This window comes from Staurois parvus, unplaced genomic scaffold (assembly GCF_062004578.1).
Source record: "Staurois parvus isolate SC_StPar_1 unplaced genomic scaffold, SC_StPar_1.0 ptg000476l, whole genome shotgun sequence".
NCBI lineage: Eukaryota > Metazoa > Chordata > Amphibia > Anura > Ranidae > Staurois > Staurois parvus.
This window is the reverse complement of record NW_028318272.1, coordinates 3762146-3780616: the sequence shown is the minus strand read 5'-3', so window position 1 is coordinate 3780616 and position 18471 is coordinate 3762146. Positions and strand designations below refer to the sequence as shown.

General features: G+C 42.4%; 1 protein-coding gene across 1 annotated transcript in view; it reads right to left on the bottom strand.

Moving 5' to 3' along the window:
* The window catches only part of ADCY7 (adenylate cyclase 7), a 351396-nt gene that overhangs the window by 296957 nt on the left and 35968 nt on the right, over positions 1 to 18471 (bottom strand). The window lies entirely within an intron of this gene.

Here is an 18471-nt window from a genome sequence, read left to right as displayed (position 1 = left end):
ACGACTTTCTGTCTCCAACAAAATGACGCCGACCAATTTAGATGGTGTCCTGCAGGCTATTTAAACAGAGTCTATCCATGATGTTGGCTAGTAAGCATGCCCCTGAAGACGTGCATGTGCCCGAAACGCATTGGGTGGAGACTTACTTGCTGACGTCTCGCCACCACAGCCAGAGCGGTGGCCATTTTGTGATGAGCTTCTCCCCATAGGAGGATCCTTTGCTGGTTTTGCATATCCCTGACCCTGGAGAAGTCCGGTCCCAATTTATGGCTTCCTGAGACCCCCCATAAGGATCAGCATTAACGCTATTATACAAGTAGGATTCTGGCGAGTGCACATCCATATAAGGTGGTGGATTCCTATGTTGGATCATGAGCACTCTTGAGCATCGCAGCTAGTATTGCTGCACCTTGTAGTTCCACAAACACTGAGCATTGCTGTGACCTGTAGTACCACGGACTATGTATAATCACCAATATTGCTAAATAAGCACACATATATCACTTGGTACTTCTGTGACATGCAGTGCCACGGACTATCCACTATTTATATTCAGAATTTTAGAGTTTTTTTTATGATTTTATGATTCTATGTGATCTGAGACGTTTTATTTGATTTATTTCACTGGAATATTGTATGAACACTTCTATTCACATAAGCACTTTATGGTTGCATTTGTAACTTATGCTTTAGCGCTGCACTTACATTTGAATTGATTACTTTGGGTTTTTTACCTTGCCTTTTGTGCTAGTGGCTACCATATTATCTGCGCTCACCTCATGTCATGTGTTATATTGGCTGGCACCTGTTGAGTAAATCTGCTTTAAGGCGGACAGCAATTTGTTAAACAACTCCTTCAATTTACCTCTGTGCAGCAGTTTCTTGCAATAAAGACCAGTCAGTGCTGCTTTCTCTTCTTGTGTAAGGTGTCTGGTCTAGTATGTGAGCTTAGACTGTAAGCTCCTTGAGGGCAAGACTCATAATGTAACACAGTGCAAATAATAAAAAATAAAATTATAATATATAAGTCCAAGAAAAGTCCCAAATTAAAGTCCAGTGTCCCAAAAAAAAGTGTGATAAAAAAAGTGAAAGAAAAAAGATTTTCCAGCGTGCTCACATCATCAGTGGTGAATCATTTCCCCAACACTCAGCAGATAAAGTGGATTCTCAAGCTGATAAGGATTGGAGAATCAAAACAGGTTTAGAGCTGGGGTTTAGTCTCCTCAGATGTTTTTCCCTCTGTCGATTCTTTATTGAATCTCCTTTCAAAAATGATTCCACATAGGGCAATATAAAAAATATAAAAGAAAATGCCAATAGTGAGATACTGTATGAGACTCAAAACAAATTATTAAACGACCATCATTCCTATGTGGAATCGTTTTTGGAAGGAGATTCAATAAGGATTCGACAGAGGGAAAAACATTTGAGGAGACTACACCCCACCTCTAAGCCTGTTTTGATTCTCAAAGCCCTAGCTTGAGAATCCACTTTATCTGGTGAGTGTTGGGAAAATGATTCACCACTGATGATGACTTTTTTATCACATTTTTTTTGGGACACTGGACTTTAATTTGGGACTTTTCTTGGACTTACATATTATACTTTCATATTTTATTTTTTATTATTTGCACTGTGTTACACTATGAGTTTTGTTTGATGTTTTGTCTTTTATTGAACAGCAGCATTTATTTTGATTGCTATTTCTTTGGTGCAAGGTTTCAATTTATTCCTTAAGGGCAAGGACTGATGGGAATGTACAATATATACAGTATATATATGTAAAGCACTGCATAAATTGATATCGCTAGTAATAAGCGTTTTGTGGCAGAGTTCATCTTTAAAAAAGAAGTCTCATTTCAATTTCTATGTGTTCTGTTCCCCAGGGGACAAAGTATATGTAATACTTTGTGCCATTTTCCTCCCCCTTTCCCCGCCCCAGTGTTGCCCGACACCAAAGCTAGCAAGGAAACTGCTGATCTGGCAACACTCAACTAGCATCTCCTCACATGGAATGCAAAGGGAGAGGTATCAGCAAAAACGTTCCAGGAAGGCAGGCAAGTGCTTGGAGATGGAGTAAAGTGCCCATTTGGCAATGCAGCCATCTTCTTGCAAGCTGCATTGTTGGCAAGCTGCAGCAGGGAGGTCGGTCACACTGTTCGATCTCATAGCAAGCCTTAGAGTGCACCTATGAAGTTGGTACAAAGTGCTACATGTATTGTATTTTATCCCCTGGGGAACAGAACACATTGACAAAAATTGAAATGAGACTTCTTCAAGAAAATTCAGCATCACTAAACTGCTAAGCAGCACATGATTCTGCTTCTGTCACAGTTAGCGGATTACCCAGTATCACAATATCAGCGCTTATTATGTTAGCATACATAAGCAGCATAGTAAAGTCTAGGATAGTGCAGGTTTGTTGCTCTTCCGATTATCAGTTGACCAACCAACGTTACAGAAGTATGAAATGAATGTTTAAAGCTTGGCACTTGTAAAAAGATAAATGCATGTTTGGAACAAAACTCCTATTCTACCAGACCTTAGGCCCCATTCACATAGGCAAGTCTGCATTTATATGCACTTTGAGGACATTTCCAAGCATATATAAAGAGTGCCATTCACACCGAGGGTTTACCTTCGTTTAAGTGTGTATTTCTACACCCAAGAGAGACAATTGGAGCATACAGCCACAGTAATAAATGGCGGTATACTAGCTGTATTTGGGTATACACCTTGCTTGCATAAACTCAGCCAATGTCATAAATTATTAAAACACAGCCATTTCGTGTTCTGGGATTTTATTACTGTGCATGAGTTTATGCAAGCATGGTGTATTCTTTCCATACAGCTATTCTCTACCATGGGTGGTTGTACGCTACCAGCTGTCACTTCCAGACACCAGCATACGCCCACAATTTACAATGGATGCCTCAATGTGCATGAGACCTGAAATCAAGAATAGCTAGACACAGGGAAAATTAATCTGGGAAGAATACAAGTTTATACGTCCCAATGCAATGGATGTTCCAAAACTATAAGGCCCCATTTACATTGGTACCTCTGCATTTACCTTTATTTGCGGCTACCAACTTCACTTGTCTTGGCCAAGTGCCTGGGGCCGAGGAAAGTGCTGTATATCATAACTCATTAGGTATTCCTCCTTAACCTTTTGGCGCTGGCCTTCCGGCGTCTTGGCCTTGACGCCGAGCGGCCGCACATTTGCGTGCAATTAAGAAAAACATAAGTGCTGAGAGCGCACACCCTGCGCGCTCCCAGCACACGTCTGATACTCACAGAAAGGTCCCCTTCTCCTCTTTCGATTGGGACCTTTCCAGATCATGTGACTGCCATGGTGGCGAATCACGGCAGTCACATGACCCTAAAACCCCATCCCGCCTCCCGGCTTCTGAAACCCTTAAAGGGCCGAGAGGCGCCGGCGCCAATGGGTTAAACATAGCGTGGGCGAACACAGGTGGGGGAGAGGGGCATGCATTCAGCCATGCTCTCTCAGCAGGCAAACTACCTAGAAAAATGGGACAAAGTGCTACATGTACTTTGCTCCCTGCTGGGGTAGGCGTAAAAAAAAAAAAAAAAGAACATTTGATGAGAGACTTCTTGAATAGTTTGGATACAATTTGATGACCTCATGCACAGTGGACATTTTAATGCTGCTCTTAGGGGTGTCTGGCATTTCTTTTTCTGCCTCTAAAAGCTCCTGCATGTTAACCTATGTGTCCACGCACCCCTAGACTTTTAGAGGAGCACAGAGGCAGACAAAAAAACACTGCCAGACCGTCCAGGAGCAGCGACACTTTGGCAGAAAAAAATACTAAACGTATAAAATGCATCTAGACAAGCTTTGACACTAGGCACATTTAGAGCTTGAGAATTCATTCATTTCTATGGTCAGAATAAGTTATTATACTGGCCAATGAAATTAATTAAAGCCCAAGTGCTGGATGCTCCTACACTTGTTACCCTATGTTCACACCTAAGCGCATCCTGCAGCATTTTGCATTTGGCAGAAAAGCAGTTCATTTAACATGATTTCCTATGGAACATGTTCACATCTGCGCATTTTCACCTGATGCGGTTTTTGGAAAGGGTCAGGGACTTTTTTGAGTACAAAAAGTTGCATTTTTGGTTCTATAAACTTCAATGGAAATGCGGCAGAAAAATATGGAATGCGTTTTTGCTGCATTTGTGATGCGTTATTGCCACGTTGTTGATGCTTTTTCCATTTTAAATCTGCCTAGCAACAAAAAAAATTTAAAAGAATGAAAAAAAATGCAAAATGCATCAAAAACACGTCAAAACACATCAAATGCGCAGGCGCAAAAACGCAAAATAGAATGTAGAAACAGCTCAAATGCAACCTGCATAGGTGTGAACCTAGCCTAACATGCATTTGCAAACAGCAAACCTTTTTTTCTGCCAAAATGCCGCTGCCAGGAAGAAAGATGTCTAGGAGAGATGGCAAAAGCACGAAAGTGTGCACGAAGCCTTAAGTATATCTGCTGTATATCAAAGAACAAAAATGTAATATGTTGTAACTTACCAGTGCTTGGATGTAGTGGCTGCATTGGTTTCCTGTTTTTTTTTTTTGTTCAGGGTACCTGTTGATCATTCAAGAGTTAAAGATATAGTGAGTAAGCATTGTCCCCATAGGACAGGAAGTGTGTTAGGGTATGTTTAGTTTTGCAGCTAATATTGTTGCACCTCTGAAAAACGATCCGAGGTAGATCAATTTTCAGAGGCATCTGACAGGAAGCAATATGTCACCCCACGGCTGTTTTAACCCTGTAAACATTGCATTCATTTGAAATTGTACCCTGTGTTGCAAGCTGAATGCAACACAGGGTATGATTTTAGCTGCAGCCACAAAGTAAAACACTAGGACCATGGCATGGTATGGCTCAACTGCGTGTTTTTACCCCCCCCCCCCCCAACCATAAGTGTAAACAAGTGCTTACTGACAGGATCACCAGGTAAATAAGTGAAAAAAAAATGCCAACACCATATAGAACGACTGGTAAGCTGCAGTATATTACATTGTTTTTAGGTTTATTTAGATTTGATTTAAATAAACTAAATGGTGCCTATTTTTAGAACATATCTTAAGAAAAAGAAACAAAACTCCATTTGTATTATGCTAAACTTTTTATTTAAAGTAGCCCTAAAATGCTTGTGTCACAAGAGAAAAATTAGCGGCAAATGAGCATGGATTGGTATGAGGTTATTTTGCCAAAACCTTCACCCTTCGACCAAGCGAGGAGCATTGCATGTACTGCAGACAGTTCAGATCTACAAAATAAAGTCAGCAATGGAGAGAACACCGACTGAATGCTATCAGCAATGACTTAGAACTGTATTCCTGCTTTGTGCTGCCCATGGGTAGAACACAATTCTTTCATTCTATTTAACTGAAGAAACCTTTTAGAAGGGTGTGATGACGTGACTAATTCAGAGGATGAGAGAAGAGAGACAATGTGGCGGTGCTTATCCGTACTTGGAACACAGCGCACCTTTTAAATATGATACCTGCCAAGTGTTCCTGAATGGCCCAGTGAATCACACTTAAAGGCAAATGCAAAAAAAATAGAAGGGATAGATGTGAACTGATCCTGATCTCATTGAGTGCACTGTGTTCAAGTGTCAATGGTCCTAAGACTTAAAGCAGAGCTTTACTTATAACAACTTAATAAAAAATAATGATCTTTAGCAAGGAATGTATATTCCACATAAATAATTATGCCACCACAATTAGTGTGTGCTGTAAATTGCCTCCAGAATTGCTCCGGATTCTTCTTGCCATTTTGCTGAAGCCCAGAGCCTGTGAACAGCAGTAAATCTTTAGGCTGTCAGCAGCCTCATCAGCCTCTACAAATTCAGCACAGTGCCGAAAAATAAAGAGCAACACTACTGAAAGGTGTTTTGTTATACAGTACAGGTGTACCTTGGTTTACAGAAGCCTCGGTTAACGCAATTTTCGGTTAACAAATGAAAATCCATTGAAAATAATGCCTCGGTTTACAAATTTTTCACAATTTTTCTTCGCAATACGAAGTGTATGTCAGTGCTGATTATTAAATGCAATTGGCAGCTTTTTTTTCTTCACTATAGCTCACAAAATTAGCTGTCACTTTCCCTGGAGCTAAAGGATACTTTCTTTCTTTTATCTCAGGAAACAAACTAAAAGGAAACATGACCATCAAACCCGCCCCGCAGGCCAGAGTACTTGGTGTCATTCTGGACTCCAACCTATCCTTCCAGCCCCAAGTCCAATCTTTAACAAACTCATGCAGACTCCACCTCCGCAACATCGCCAAAATCCGCACGTTCCTAACCCCAGAAAACACTAAACAGCTCATCCACTCCCTCATCATATCACGACTCGACTACTGCAACTCCCTCCTCACTGGCCTGCCTCTCCGCTGGCTATCCCCGCTTCAGTCGATCCTGAATACGGCTGCTAGACTCATTCACCTTTCCAACCGCTCCATTTCCGCCACCCCCCTCTGCCAATCCCTCCACTGGCTTCCGATTGCTCAACGGATCAAATTCAAAATCCTAACACTGACGTACAAAGCTGTCCACCATACTGCCCCAAACTACATTACCGACCTAATATCCAAGTACCACCCAGCACGCACACTCCGCTCCTCACAAGACCTCCTTCTCTCTAGTTCCCTGGTCTCCTCCTCCCATGCCCGCCTCCAGGACTTCTCCAGGGTGTCACCCATCCTCTGGAACTCCCTGCCCCAACCCATCAGATTATCGCCTACTCTCCTCTCCTTTAGGCGCACCCTGAAAACCCATCTCTTCAGGGAAGCCTACCCCACCCCCTGCTAACTTGCCAACCTCCTCCACTCTTCCTACCACTCCATCCCCCACAGCTATCTCCTCCTGTGCCACCACCCCCTCCCTCCTAGATTGTAAGCTCGAAAGAGCAGGGCCCTCGATCCCCTCATGTTTTGCATTGTATTGGTATTTTTCTGTCACATGTTCTGTCCCCCTTTGTAATGTACAGTGCTGAGCGAACTATTGGCGCTTTATAAATACTGTATAATAATAATAATAATAGTGACAGCGACTTTTTTTTTTTTACTTTTTTTCTGACCTCCGGAACGGATTAATTGGTTTTTAATGCATTCCTATGGGAAACCGCATTTCGGTTTACTAATGTTTTGCAATACAAAACGTAAACTGAGTTACACCTGTATATCTGTTCAATAAGTGCAAAAAATACCTGTTGGTTTTGTCAGAAATGTTTTGAGCTTCCTGTGCTTTTTTGCCTGTGCACAAGGCAAGCTTAGAACTCATATATACCTTGGGTAGTCTTTAAAAAAAGCAATCCACAGTAGATCGCTTCTCAGAGAGCGGTCCAGAAGAGGCTGAGAGGCATTCAGGAGGTGATGCTGTCCCCTTAAGATAACCTGTTATTTTTTTTTTTTGACAGTCATTGCTAGTGGTTGTGACACAGCCCCATTCACTGGATAGGGTTGCAATTGACTATGACTATGGCATGTGTACAACACTGTGCAGCTGCTGTGCTAGATTAAGGGGGGCTATAAATCCAAGGCTCAAACGCATATTTTTACTGACTGCAAGGGTACATGGGCCTTATGGAGGTGAGAAGGGGGGAGAAGATGAGGAGAGGTGTGTGTTCTGTGTAATCTAATAGAAATGAGGTAGGCAGGGATGATACCAAGTGCTTAGGAATTCAGAGCTTGGTTTTCATGTCATTCTATTAATCTGATACACCAGCAGTTTATTTTCCATGTAGCACATTCAAAGCACAAAAGCTTTCATTCCTCTATAACCACAATGTTTATAAATCCACTTTGTGTTCAACCAACACCGCTGTAAACCCAGATATTACTTTGTAAAATTAGTAGAGATATCATCTCTGTGCTGTACATAACCTGTACACAGGGCAGAGCTGTAGGAGGACCCATGCAGGCTCTACCCAATACAGGCTGCCTGCAGTAAACTATAGGAGGGATGGAGACAAGACCAGTCACCCTGCACAAGGAGAGAAGCAAAAAAAAAAAAACCCAATATATTGTCACAGGTTGAAGTAAATAGCATTACGCATATTAATGAGTAAGTAAAGGATTAGGGCAATCACAGTTCGCTAGACAATATGGTCAGTAGGCTAGAGCAGCAAAGGACAGAATTGTATGCAGCTAAATCAGAGTAAACCTGGCAATGCACAAAATCAGCAATACGTAATAGCATTAGAAAACAGTAACAGTAATGATAATCAATACTGCGATAACTCCTCTGTAAACAGTAGGCTATATCAACTTTAGAGTCACGCTGTATAAATGGCAGTGATGACTTAAAGCGGTTGTAAAAGCTGAAGGTGTTTTACCTTCATGCATTCTATGCATGAAAGTATAACTAAAGTTTAGTTTTGGACAGAGTGGAGATGGATTAGAAAACCTGTCAGGATTTTATTGCGGTTTTTGCCTTCGCTAGGGAGCGTCACCATCTCTATTTGTCCTGTTTACCATTTTCATTGAAAGGCAAAGTAAAAGAAACCCCACATTTTGGATTGTCTCCAAGAAAGTAATAGAGAAGAAATTTTCCTATGGGGACACTAGTTCTGGTGACCTGGGGGTCCCCAAAGAATTCCCTTCGTTTGCAGAGATTTTCTCACTTCCTGAGATATAACCCTCCCTTACTCTATCGAAAATGAAAAAAAAAAATGTTTGCTTATAATTCTACTTGAAGATAAAAAACCTTCTGTGTGCTGCTCCCCCCATAGCCAACCCTAATACTTACCTGAGTCCCATCTTGATCCAGTGGCTGTGTATGTGAGCAGCGGCTCTCCTGGGTCTCTCTCTCTCCTCATTGGCGGAGACACAGCAGCTGTCAATCACAGTCAGTGGGGAGGGAGCTGGGCTAGGGAGCAAGCACGCATGAGTGCCCACAGAGCAAGTAGCTTGATCTGGGGACACTCAGCAGGGGGGAGGGGTCAAGAGCACTGTCGGGGAACCCGAGAAGAGGAGAATCCGGGTTGCTACAGAGCAGGCAAATATGATATGTTTTTTATTAAAAAAAGAGCCTTTGGTGTTACTTTAAGACTTCCTGAAGCGGTACCTCTTACAATGGACAAAGCTCTCTGTGAAGCTGCTGTGTGAGCAGCCTTTAGCTCTTGCTTATCTGCCAGCTAGCATCGGGGCCTAATCTGTACAGTGGTGCACATAAGCACAGTCCCAGTAAACTCTGCATTTAGTAAATAATGCTGCTAGTTAGATGGCAAGTCCCTATGTGCTCAAGGCTCTGCTAGCAGCAACAGGTTAGTGGCAACAGTGTCCTCTTATCAGTCCCAACAATACAGGAACAGGGGTTCCACTGTTCAGATGTCAGCTCACTTCTGGATCTGCCTGAAACAACTCCAATCCTCAACACACAGCCACAGGCTTATAGCTGGTTGATGTGCACACAGGGGCAGCAGTATGCACTCCTTGGTCTCCTTTCAGCAAAGATAAACTTCCTTGGTATTCAGCCTGATAAAATACAGCTCTCTCTCCCCTTATAACAAGCTTGCATTGGGCATTGTAGTCCCATGATCCATAGACAGCCATAGTAAAGTTTCTTTCCCAAACTTCATCTCCCATGACTCAATGCTGCCAGCCATTAAGTCTGTTGAGCTCCTTCTGCTTTTCAGCTCCTCCTGGCGGATGGATGTATTGTTACCCATTCAGCCAAAGATTTTTGAGAGCACAGAAAGCACTGCAGCACAGTGTGCTAAATCGCTTTCTGTTTCTAGCCAAGCACCTGGTTACATGCGTAATAGAATTCAAGGAAATAAAATGTGTGGGAAGTTTACAACCTTCAAGATCATTCAGATTAATAGGAGTAGGCTAAACATAATTATATTAATTACTACATTGCATTTTAATTATTTTACCTTTTTAACCATAGATACAATTTACATTTCTTTGCAAATGTATTTTGAAGCACAAGCAAAACAAGCTGTAATGTACATGTAGCTTGGGCCACGTCCAGGGTCAGCACTCTGTACAAATCAATGACAGGCTGATAGATGACACAGTTCTTTGCAAGTAAAGCTGGCCATACATTATACAATTTTCTTACAATTTTCTGCCCAATTTCCTTTAGATTTACCTTCAACTATGTGGTGCAAGGGCCTGCCTAATTGGATACAATTGAAAGTGTTGCTTAGATTTACCAAAAACCATATAATATAAGGTCAAACCTTAAGTAAGATTCTCAATAAAATTGTATAATGTATGGCCAGCCTAAGATCACATGAGTGGTTACATAAGAGCAGCCATGGTGCCTTTCAGCCTCTCACTGATCTATAGAGACTGCTGCTCTTGGTCCCATACTGTGTGAATAAGCACTTAGGCTGGCCATACATTATACAATTTTATTGAGAATTTTGCTTTAGATCTACCAAAAACCATATAATATATGAGTTCGCACCTAAACAACACTTTCAATTGTATCCAGTTAGGCAGGCCCTTGCACTACATAGTTGAAGGTAAATCTAAAGGAAATTGGGCAGAAAATTGTATAGTGTATGGCCAGCCTTAGACTTCAAAAACAGAATCCATTCGGTTTCACACTATATATGTCTAGAAAATATAATTCTGCAATAGTAAAAAAAAGTGCAGGGAAATGTTTGATGGGGCCATGAGATGTCTTAATGTGTATAGCAGAGAGGGTACTTTTATCTATTTCCGACATCAACCACACATTTTTGTAATTATTTCTTCACATTTGTTCCAGAACAAGGACATTTGAATTGATAAAACCTCCCGATCAAACCTGATGAGCAGCCTATTGACTGCGGTGAAGTTTTATTGTGTGAAAAACAAACATGCCTCCCCGAACAGCCAGAACTAATCCACTTCTGTCTGCTGGCAGCTATCTAAAGAGACCATCATCCTGTAAATGGATGATTTGTGAATTAAAGCAAAGCAGACATAAAAGAAACAAGAAGGCCATCAATTCTGAAATCAGTTGGCATAACAGCCAGTCAACCAGTATTTCCAGAATGAGGACAGCAGTGGTAAACACCAAGTTTCTCTCCTGACTTTAAGGTCTCATTGATACTGGTGGCTGGGGGTGGCAATAAAAATGTGAGTTGTGTTACCATCCCCCGATTAGCCACCTAAACTGCAGTGGCAGCAGGAGGGGGGTATTATATATTGCCACAGCTGCAATACTTTGCATTGGTTGCACAAATTATTCAGCAGGTTGGGTTTGGTGAGAGGAATTGCAAACAAAAGCAGCTCATTCAAGTGAATGGCCTACTGCCTTGCGACCGAGTGTATTCCATGTGATGCTGCAGTCTTTCACTGGTTAACGCATTCAGGAGGTGACATATCACTTCCAAGCCACCTGTCAAAGGCCTCTAAAAAGTAATCAGCAGTAAACACCAAAACACATGTAAACAAGTCCTTAAAGCAGAGTTCCACCTAGAAGTGGAAGCTCCACTTTTCTGCCTCCCCCCCTCCACTGCCACATTTGGCACCTTTTGGGGGGGAGCGGGTACCTGGTTTTGACAGGTACCCACTTCTGGCTCAGTTTGCAGCAAAGCTCGCCTTCCTCCCCAGCAGTCCTCTGGGACACTTCCAAGGTCCCAGAGGACTGTGGCCCATTCACAAAGTTTTCCTTAGTCAAGATGGCGATGCCAGTACCCGACAGCCGATTGAAGAATCAGTTTGGGGTGAGGACACCGCTGGATGCATGGACAGGTAAGTACCTTAATATTAAAAGTCAGCAGCTACAGTATTTGTAGCTGCTGACCTTTAAAGCGGTAGTAAACCACAGGAAAAAAAAGTCCCATGCAAGGCAATGTCATAATGTGCTAGTGATGCATCGCATTGTAGCACATTATATAGGACTTACCTTAAAGCGAAGCCCTCCAGCCAGTGCTGTATTTAGGGTTCGTGCTGCCCTAGGCAACACAAAAATCCCCCCCCCCTACACAGAGAGACCCTGACACCGACCAACACCACCCCCCACCGCACACACACCCAAGAGAGCCTTTCACTACCACCGCCCTCCATACAGTGGCAACCTCCCCCCAAAATGGTGAGAGAGAAGATGTTCAGCTTCACACCTATAGATATCCCCAGGAACAAGAGTCAGGCTCTGCATACACCATCAAGCAGCCCGCAGCCTCTCTCAGATCTCATCTGGTCCCCATGGTGCATGTGTCCCTTCTTCCATCCCTTCTTTCGAGGGCAGCACTGCCCCCCTGAAAAATGTCGCTGCCCCCCTGAAAAATGCCGCCCTAGGAAAATGCCTTGTTTGCTTTGTGGTAAATACACCCCTGCCTCCAGCGGCATGCTGTCACAGAGGCTTCTATCTTCAGCCGGTCCTTCTTCCAGGTTCGTGTGCTCTGGCTGACTGACAGGCCAGGCCGCAATGATGTCACTACCGCGCATGTGCGGGAGTCCCAGTCCACGGCACAGTACTCTGAATGAATGGCACAGGTCTCTAAAAAAAAAAAGAGAGAATATCTCCTAAACGGGGCATGTTTAGGAAATATTCATTTTACCTGCAGGTAAACTTTATTATAAGCTTACTGAACCTGTAGGTAAAAGTTAAAGAAATTAGTTTACCCCCACCTTAATGTTTCTTTTAGGAGGTGGCAGGTACCGGAACTCCGCTTTAACCACTTGCCCTTGAGAGGATTTACCCCCCTTCCCGACCAGGCCATTTTTTGAGTTACGGCACTGCGTTACTTTAACTGACAATTGCACAGTCATGCAACGCTGCACCCAAATGAAATTTGCGTCCTTTTTTTCCACGAATAGAGCTTTCTTTCAGTGGTATTTAAATACCTGTGCATTTTTTATTTTTTTTGCGCTATAAGAAAAAGACCGACAATTTTCTCATAAAGTTAGGCTAAAATGTCTTTGCTAAAAAAAAAATTCCCAATCCGTGAAAATTAATTGGTTTACGTGAAAGTTATAGCGTTTACAAATGGCGGTAGGTATACTGGGCTTTTTTTTCTTTTTTTTTTTTTTTACTAGTAATGGTGGCGATCAGCGATTTATTGCGGGACTGCGGCGGGCATTCTGACACTGGGGGGAACTGACTTGGTGTCACTGACATCCCCAGTGAGACCAATACAGTGCTCAGTGCTAATAAAAAGCACTGACACTGTATTAATGGCACTGGGCAGGAAGGGGTTAACATGTGGGGTGATCAAAGGGTTAACGGTGTGCTTATTTACAATGGGTGCTGCGTTTGTGCTTCACTGTAAGAGCACTGCTTTGCATGGTTGTGCTGTGCTCAGCCATGCAAAGCAGTGTGCAGGAGCTGACAGAGAGAACTGTTTTCTTTACCAACAGTTCTCCCCCCCCCCCCCCCCCATTTGGAGATCCTCGGCAATCACCGGGCGCTGGCGAATAATCAGCAGACAGGACCCGGTGATTGTCAGCCACGAATAGCGGCGCACGCTCCTACCCGGAAATGTAAAATCACATATATATACGTGATTTTGCACACAGCCGCTACCCTGTAGCAGTATTTCTGCTATGGGGTGGAGCTGAAGCAGTTCAGGAGTGTGAAGAGAGTGACTTTGGGTGGGGGGCTCATAGAACACAGCTCACTTTGGAGAGGTGGGGAGACCCCTGTCTCAGCTCCCCATATCCCTCTTATGTGTAAATCACCCTGTGCCTGTTAGGGGTGCAGGGTGAAATGTCCTGATACTGTGTGGTGGGGGTTGTTCATTGTTTAATGCCATGTGGTTGTATCCCATTGTTCTATTGTGTGTCTTGCTTGGGAGCAAACTATTATGGGATGTATGTGTGTGTATTGGCTTGGTGGGGGGTGTTTCTGGCAGCCCTTCCCCCTGATGGGACTGCCTGCTGATGTGTTTCCTGTTACTGGGTGTGTATTGCCCCGCCCTGTGTATATATCTTGTCTCTGTGTTAAAATAAAAGTAGTCTATTTCCTGGTTTTCGTTCAAGAGTGGTGTCCGTGGTTTGTGTTCAGACAGGGAAGCAGGAGTCTAACGGAAACACCCTAGTGCAGTCGGGGTCCGGTTCCGTTACAAGGAGCTTTTGTGTTTTTGAAAGAGGACATATTTCAAGACAAATGTCTTTCCAACCCTAGCCACTGTAAAGGACATAATGGGGTGGATTTACTGAAGGCTTAGTAAATGAGGAGAAGCTCTGCTGACTTCCATCATTCAATCATGTGCAAGAAAAGTATTTTTTGTTTTTGACGGTATTCTTTGCAAAGTGAACCTTTACCACATTAACGAAGATTCATCTCATTTACTAAGCCCTGGAGCAATTACACTTGCAAAGTGCACAGTCTATTTACCTTTAGTAAATCCAACTCAATGTGTTTCTTTGGTTTGAAATTGGACTGGTTTAAGAATTGAAGTTTTAGAACCGATTTTGTATTACTTTATCTGTGCAATCTGAATGATGTAATTACAGATAATCCAGGGGTTTACACCTAATTATAAAACGAACATATGCTTGCGATATGAAGTAATTATAAAGAATGCAGGTAGCAGACACCTCATTTAGTCCTCAGACAAATTACATGTTTGGTGCCAAAAAAGTAGGTGTGTAGAAATATAAATCTGAGCTTTTTTTTGTGACAGCTTTGTACATTTCTTTTTTTGTTTTTGTTTTTAGAGAAGACATCTTATTCTCAAGAAAGCTTAAAAAGAAAAAGGTTGATTTACTAAAGGCAAATAGACTGTGCTCTTTGCAATTACAGTTGCAATCATTTTCCCCACAGCTTTATAAATGTGGTGAAGCTGCCGATTTCCTTCATCCAATCATGTGCAAGAAGTTTTTGTTTTGTTTTTAATTAATTTTCCTTACAAAGCCATGCTTCACCACATTCACTAAGCTCTGGGGAAAAATAAATGCAACTGCACTTGCAAAGTGCACAGTCCATTTGCTTTCAGTAAATCAACCCCATTGATGCACATACCGTGGACCAACTCTCACACCTGAGCATAAGCGTTTACAAACGGTTTAGCTTTTTTTTCCTGTGTTTTTCAGGCATTTTCTAATGACTCTTATTGAAGACTAAGGGGCTCAAAGCACCCCATTCTTCAAAAGTAGCTCATGTACCCTTTTGAGCTTCAGCTGTTGGACTACAGGCATCGGAGCGCTCATATGTGAAGAAGCACAATTTAAAGCAACCGCTTGGTGATTTTTATCTACAGGAAACTTATAATAAAGCTTACCTGTAGATACAAGGAATATCTCCTAAATGTGCACTGTTTAGATGCCACCGGCTCATGCACACAGTGCTCTGAAGGGAAGGCATACTGAGTATGCCATCCCTTCAGAGCGATCATGGCTCACATGCACGGCAATGATGTCATTACAGCTCGGCCATTACAACAGCAGGAGACCACAAACCTGGAAGGAAGACTGGGTGAAGGTGGAAGCCCTGTCAGCGGTGACAGCGTGCCCCTGGAGGGCTTCATTTTAAGGCAAGTATTTCATAATGTGCTAGTATGCAATGCATACTATCACATTATGACATGATCTTCCTAAACTGCATTTAAACACACCACACTTCTTTTTTCTTTTTTAAAGTGATCTTTGGACATCCAAAAGGACAGTACTGTGTAACTGACTTCTCTTATGCCAGGGAATGAAAGAGGAAAAAATATTACAACGCAGTAGGAAGGTCATTTTATTGACAAAGCCACAGATAAACACAATGGTGGGAATTCATTAAAGCTGCTGTACCACTTTTCTGGTGCTAATCCCTCTTGTTAATGTATTACACCAAATTCATGAAGTATCTAGACACTTTTGGTTTTGACAACGACTCATGCATAAAATTCAGGTAGTTCTAAAATGTGCCACTTTTACATTGTGCCACATGGAATGCGCTAAATGGAAACGTGGGGCTAATTAACCAGTTGCCGCCTGGCCTATGGCCAAATGGCAGCCGGGCGAACACTTCGTCCTTTCGGGAGGACGAAATATGGCGTCCTTCCCAGAACACGCATTGCGCATGCCTACAGGGCCACGCTGTGGTGAGATCTGTCACCGGCCGTGTACCTCTGTCACCAGTCAGTGTCCCTAATCACCGCCACACCAGTTATATGATGACGCTGTACTGCACTGGTGACAGTATGTAAACAAAAAAAGTTGTGAACTAAATTTTTTTAATTTATTCATTTTCTGAAAAATGTCAAAAAAATTACAACTTCAAAAAACTTGCCATGCCTCTTATGAAATACCTTGAACTGTCTACTTGGGGGGTCATTTGGGGGATATCTGTACTGTTCTGACATTGTTGGGCCTCGAGAAATTAGATTGGCTGTCAGTACTTCAGGTTTGATCAATTTTCAGATATATCCCATAGTTTGTGAACTCTATAACTTTCCTACAGACTAAATAATAAATACTGATTTGTGTTATTTTCACCAAAGACATGTAGCAGAATACTTCTTGGCCTAAATTTATTAAGAACAATTATTTATTTGCAAACTTTTGCAAACTGGCTCAGACAGATTTTGAAAAAGTGTCTCTCATGCATTCTAAAAGTGGTGCAGCATGAGCCAAAATAAAGTACAAGTTCTAGACTGGTACATGAATTTGGTGCATTCTTCACCACTTTTAGAAAAACACAAAACATAAATGGATACTGAGGCTACGTTCACACAAGCCTTGTTAGCAAGCGGCAGACAGGCGTTTGGGAAGCGTTTTTACTGTTTCCCAAACGCCTGGGAAAATTCTGCACATTGCAGCACATGGTGCTGTTCAAAAGGGAGCGTTAGCGTCGCGGCAAAATGGACGCCTCTGGTCGAGTCAGGAGGAGTTGAAGCCTCCTATTCAAGTCTATGGTGCTGCTCCGCAAATGCCCGGCCGGCGTTTGCGGTGCGGTTGCGACGTGGTTGCGGGGCATTTGCGGAGCATTAACACCATTCAAACTTCATTATAGGCGTTTGTGGGGCGTTTTTACTGCTTGGCAAATGCCTAGCAACCTCCGCTAAACCACGCATGCGGAGCGTTAAAAACACTCCGCAAACGCCGGACCAATGCTTGTCAAACGCTATAGGGGCATTTGGCAAGAGTTGGAAAAACAGTCAAGTGTGAACGAGCCTTTACATAGTAACACCAGGGTAGTTGATCCAGGTAATATCCGATTGCCTCCTGGGGGATCAATCATTTATTTTCTTCCATGCTAAAAAAACTGGATCATGCTTTATTAGGGTTTTTTTTCCTTTTCTGGATCAACTGTGGGTATGGTGTTGTGTATATGGAGATTTTCTATTTTTTTTTTCTGTTGGTTGAACTAGATGTATTTGTGTCTTTTTCCAACCTATGTAACTAGAGTCAAGTCTAGGTTTATACTCCATGTCTCAATGAGCCTACCCTTATGCTGCAAACTGACTGGCTAGTCATGGTAACACATCAACTTATACCTCATGGTCACACAAGACTGGGGTCATAAAAGCCGGAGGAGACAGGCCACACAACAGGGGCGGACTGACAACTCATGGGGCCCCCGGTCAATAGGGGATCATGGGGCCCCTGTGTCCTTGCCCACACTCAAAGCACACCCAAGAAAGCCAATAAATAAAAAGTACCAGGGCATTTCATGGGGCCCCCTACTGACCCCAGGCCCTCGGGCAGTGCTCGAGTACTCGAATGGTCAGTCCACCCCTGCCACACACTCTACATTGTTGCATTTAGAACCAAAGGCTTGAAGAGTAGGGGGTAGCGGTCACTCTCCTGTGGTAACAGTTGAGTTCTAAGTGTACAAATTGTGCAGGGACAGCAACTACTGGGACCTAGTTAGTTTCCACTGGTGGGCATGACAGACGTTTTGAACCATTTAATATGCAATATGATGTGTGGGTGGCTGTATTAGGTCAAGGCCTGTGACGGAAACTTTACTATTGGGGGAACACCATGATGCAGTATACAGCCCCCTTCCTCTGATGTACACAGTAGAATGCTGTACCACTATTCTTACAGATAAAGGTAACAAATAGTAATTTAGTATAAACAAAAATTAGTACAAAAGTGGTTTGTATGATGAAATACAAATCTAATAAAAGCAATGGGCATTTGTGATATAAATTACAATGGCGTACCCATATTGTGAAATCAAGACCACAAAAGTAGTATATTTTACATGATACGTTTTGTAGTAAATCTTTAGTACAAACTTAAAATTATAATTATTTGGTTCTTACTATCACTAATAAAAAGGCAAATCGATTTACCTAATTTTACTTGCATTTAAAATGACATTATTTTACAAAATATCACTTCCTTAAAAAAAAAACAAAAAAACTGTTGATTGAGCTCATTACGGTTGCAAATTAAATATTGACTGGGGCTCTTCAGTTCAAGTTATTTGACTTAATTGATGTTAATAGTTTTTACATGTGAATAATAAAGCTTTCATATTATGGCAAATGGTGAAATATGGAAAGTCATTCATCACTTTTGTAAGCAACTAATATCAGGC